The 5,111-nt window shown below is 35.8% G+C and overlaps 1 non-coding gene across 1 annotated transcript; it reads left to right on the top strand.

The window, feature by feature from the left end:
- The first annotated feature begins 1,118 nt into the window (after window positions 1-1,118).
- On the top strand, window positions 1,119-1,226 carry LOC112730797 (small nucleolar RNA R71). The gene has a single exon (XR_003166606.1). It is a non-coding gene; the product is annotated as a small nucleolar RNA R71 (small nucleolar RNA).
- The last annotated feature ends 3,885 nt before the right edge of the window (window positions 1,227-5,111 follow it).

Raw genomic sequence — 5,111 nt, forward strand, 5'->3', positions numbered from 1 at the left:
AACCAATGAATTACATAAGTATTTCTATCCTTATTTTAGTACTATTTTCGAAAACCCCATTACTATTTTATATCTGCCTGACTGAGATTTACAAGGTGACCATAGCTTGCTTCATACCAACAATCTCTGTGGGATTCGACCCTTACTTACGTAAGGTATTACTTGGACGACCCAGTGCACTTGCTGGTTAGTTGTGCGAAGTTGTGAACCATGGTATTGACATCATGTTTTTGGCGCCATTACCAGGGAAAGAAAGAGCGATGAATTTTACATAATCAAAGTGTAATCACAATTTCTGCGCACCAGTCTTCCTCGTTGGGATTCACGTCCTCCTCCTTCTCTCTGGGATCAGCCACACCAAGTAAGGTTATGGCCTTGCACTCTCTCTTTGGATTCTCTTCTGTATTGCTTGGGAGAGTACTAGGAGGAGTTTCAGTGATTCTTTTACTCAGCTAGCCCACTTGTGCCTCCAAATTTCTGATGGAGGACCTTGTTTCATTCATGAAATTTAGAGTGGCCTTAGATAGATCAGAGACTATATTTGCTAAGCTAGATAGATTCTGCTCAGAATTCTCTGTCTGTTGCTGAGTGGATGATGGAAAAGGCTTGCTAGTGCTAAACCTATTTCTTCCACCATTATTGAAGCCTTGTTGAGGCTTTTGTTGATCCTTCCATGAGAAATTTGGATGATTTCTCCATGAGGGATTATAGGTGTTTCCATAGGGTTCACCCATGTAATTCACCTCTGCTATTGCTGGGTTCTTAGGATCATAAGCTTCTTCTTCAGAAGATGCCTCTTTAGTACTATTGGATGCAACTTGCAATCCATTCAGACTCTGAGAAATCATATTGACTTGCTGAGTCAATATTTTGTTCTGAGCCAATATGGCATTCAGAGCATCAATTTCAAGGACTTCCTTCCTCTGAGACGTCCCATTACTCACAGGATTCCTTTCAGAAGTGTACATGAACTGGTTATTTGCAACTATGTCAATGAGTTCCTGAGCTTCTGCAGGCATTTTCTTTAGGTGAATGGATCTACCTGCAGAATGGTCCAATGACATCTTTGATAATTCAGACAGACCATCATAGAATATATCCAGGATGGTCCATTCTGAAAGCATGTCAGAAGGACACTTTTTGGTCAGTTGCTTGTATCTCTCCCAAGCTTCATAGAAGGATTCACCTTCTTTTTGTCTGAAGGTTTGAACATCCACTCTAAGCTTGCTAAGATTTTGAGGAGGAAAGAACTTGGCTAAGAAAGCCGTGACCAGCTTATCCCAAGAGTTTAGGCTATCTTTAGGTTGAGAGTCCAACCATATTCTAGCTCTGTCTCTTACAGCAAACGGGAAAAGCATAAGCCTGTAGACCTCGGGATCAACCCCATTGGTCTTAACAGTATCACAAATCTGCAAAAATTCAGTTAAGAACTGAAAAGGATCTTCTGATGGAAGTCCATGAAACTTGCAGTTCTGTTGCATCAGAGAAACTAATTGAGGCTTTAGCTCAAAATTGTTTGCTCCAATGGCAGGGATTGAGATGCTTCTTCCATGTAAGTTGGAATTTGGTGCAGTAAAGTCACTAAGCATCTTCCTTGCATTGTTATTATTTTCGGCCATGTCTCCTTCTTTTTCGAAAATTTTTGTCAGATTTTCTCCAGAGAGTTGTGCTTTAGCTTCCCTTAGCTTCCTCTTCAGAGTCCTTTCAGGTTCAGGATCGGCTTCAACAAGAATGTTCTTATCCTTGTTCCTGCTCATATGAAAAAGAAGAAAACAGAAAAGAAGAGGAATCCTCTATGTCACAGTATAGAGATTCCTTATGTAAGTATAAGAAGAGAAGAATAGAGGAAGGAAAAGAATCCAAACACAGAGGGGAAGAGTGGGTTCGAATTCTTGGGTGGAAGAGAAGTGTTAGTAGATGAATAAATAATTAGAAGGAGATGAGAGAGGGAAGAACTCGAAAATTAAATAAAACAAAAAAATATTTTTCGTTTCTAATTTGAAATTAAAGTTAAAATTTGAAAACTTAAAAAGAAAAATAAAATTAAATCAAACTAAAATTTAAAACAAATAGTTAATTGAAAAGAAATTTTGAAAAAGAGGAAGGTGATTTTTGTAAATTAGAGAGAGAATTAGTTAGGTAGTTTTGAAAAAGATATGATTGAAATAGTAAACTTTTAAAAATCAAACAAAAAGTCAAGTAGTTAATTGAAAAAGATTTGAAAATCAATTTTTGAAAAGATAAGAAGTTAGAAAAGATTTTGAAATTGATTTTGAAAAAGATGTGATTGAAACTTATTTTGAAGAAGATTTGAAAAAGAAATAAAAAAAGATTTGATTTTGAAAATTAAAGTTGATTACTTGACTAACAAGAAACAAAAAGATATGATTTTAAAATTTAAAGATTGAACCTTTCTTAATAGGCAAGTAACAAACTTAAAAATTTTTGAATTAATCACATTAATTGTTAGTAAAGATTTTGAAATTATGAACAAGATAAGAAAAAGATTTTTGAAAATCAATTTGAAATTTTCGGAAATCATAAAAGAAAAATAAAAAAGATTTGATTTTTGAAAAAGATTTGAAAAAGATAGAATTTTTAAATTAAAAATTTGATTTGACTCATAAGAAACAATTAAATTTTAAAAACTTTTGACTAGATCAAATCAAATTTTCGAAAATTATGAGTGAAATAAGGGAAAGATATTTTTTTTTTATTTTTGAATTTTAATGATGAGAGATAAAAATATAAAAAAGACTCAATGCATGTAAATTATGAATCAAAACACACAATGCATGCAAGAACACTTTGAATGTCAAGATGAACATCAAGAACATATTTTTGAAAATTTTTAAGAAAAGAAAAACATGCAAGACAGCAAACTTAGAAATTTTTAATTTTTAGACACTATGAATACAAGAATGCATATGAAAAACAAGGTACAACACACAACAAGAAAATATGAAGATCAAACAAGAGGATTTATCAAGAACAACTTGAAGATCATGAAGAATGCAATGCATGAATTTTCGAAAAAATGCACAAATTTTAAAACATGCAATTGACACCAAACTTAAAATTTAACTCAAGACTCAAACAAGAAACACAAAAATATTTTTGATTTTATGATTTTATAAATTTTTTTGGAATTTTTCAAAAATTATTTGGAAAGGAAAATAAGGATTTCAAACATTTTTAATAGGAATTCCAGGAATCTTGCAATGTTAGTCTAAAATTCCGGTCCAGGAATTAGACATGGCTTACTAGCCAGCTAAGCTTTCAGTGAAAGCTCCGGTCCAAAACACTAGACATGGCCAATGACCAGCCAAGCTTTAGCAGATACGATTCAGACATACAACAGCTGATAATTCATTCAACTTGCTTCTATGCTGATGGGTGGAAGCCTCGGTCCAAAAGAGTTAGACATGGCTTTACAGCCAGCCAGGCTTCAACATGTTTCATGAAACTCTAGAATTCATTCTTAAAAATTCTGAAGCCATAGAATAATTTATTTTTTTGTTTTTTTTTCGAAAATAAGAATTAAACGGCTTAAAAATAAAATAAAATTACCTAATCTGAGCAACAAGATGAACCGTCAGTTGTCCAAACTTGAACAATCCCCGGCAACGGCGCCAAAAATTTGGTGCACGAAATTGTGATCCTTCACAACGGTGCCAAAAACTTGGTGCTCGGAACGTAATTCACACACTTTGTCACAACTTCGTACAACTAACCAGCAAGTGCACTGGGTCGTCCAAGTAATAAACCTTACGTGAGTAAGGGTCGATCCCACGGAGATTGTCGGCTTGAAGCAAGCTATGGTCACCTTGTAAATCTCAGTCAGGCAGATTCAAATGGTTATAGAGTTTTAATAATTAAAATATAATTAAAATATAAAATAGGATAGAGGTACTTATGTAATTCATTGGTGATAATTTCAGATAAGCGTATGGAGATGCTTTTGTTCCTTCTGAACCTCTGCTTTCCTACTGTCTTCATCCAATCCTTCACACTTCTTTCCATGGCAAACTGTATGTAGGGCATCACCGTTGTCAATGGCTACTTCCCGTCCTCTCAGTGAAAATGATCCAAGATGCGCTGTCACCGCACGGCTAATCATCTGTCGGTTCTCGATCATACTGGAATAGGATTCAGTAATCCATTTGCGTCTGTCACTACGCCCAGCACTCGCGAGTTTGAAGCTCGTCACAGCCATTCCTTCCCGGATCCTACTCGGAATACCACAGACAAGATTTAGACTTTCCGGACCTCAAGAATGGCCGCCAATAGTTCTAGCCTATACCACGAAGACTCTGATCTCACGATCAGAAGGCTAAGAGATACATATTCAAGCTTATTTGCATGTAGAACGGAAGTGTTTGTCAGGCACACGTTCATAAGTGAGAATGATGATGAGCGTCACATAATCATCATATTCATCATGTTCTTGTGTGCGAATGAATATCTTAGAGAAGAAATAGGCTTGAATTGAATAGAAAAACAATAGTACTTTGCATTAATTCATGAGGAACAGCAGAGCTCCACACCTTAATCTATGGTGTGTAGAAACTCTACCGTTGAAAATAGATAAGTGATGAAGGTCCAGGCATGGCCGAATGGCCAGCCTCCATGATCCAAGAACTAAATGTCCAGAGATCAAAATACAACAGTAAAAAGTTCTATTTATACTAAACTAGTTACTAGGATTATAGAAGTAAGTAAATGATGCAGAAATCCATTTTCGGGGCCCACTTGGTGTTTTCTTAGGCTGAGCATTGAGTTTTCATGTGTAGAGACTTCTTTTGGAGTTAAACGCCAGGTTGCAACCTATTTCTGGCGTTTAACTCCAGAATAGGGCAGGAAGCTGGCGTTGAATGCCAGTTTGCGTCATCTAAACTCGGGCAAAGTATGGACTATTATATATTTTTGGAAAGCCCTGGATGTCTAATTTGCAACGCAATTGAGAACGCGCCATTTAGATTCTTGTAGCTCCAGAAAATCTACTTTGAGTGCAGGGAGGTCAGAATCCAACAGCATCTGCAGTCCTTCTTCAACCTCTGAATCTGATTTTTGCTCAAGTCCCTCAATTTCAGCCAGAAATTACCTGAAAT

This window comes from Arachis hypogaea, chromosome 12 (genome assembly GCF_003086295.3).
Source record: "Arachis hypogaea cultivar Tifrunner chromosome 12, arahy.Tifrunner.gnm2.J5K5, whole genome shotgun sequence".
NCBI classification, from domain to species: Eukaryota; Viridiplantae; Streptophyta; class Magnoliopsida; order Fabales; family Fabaceae; genus Arachis; species Arachis hypogaea.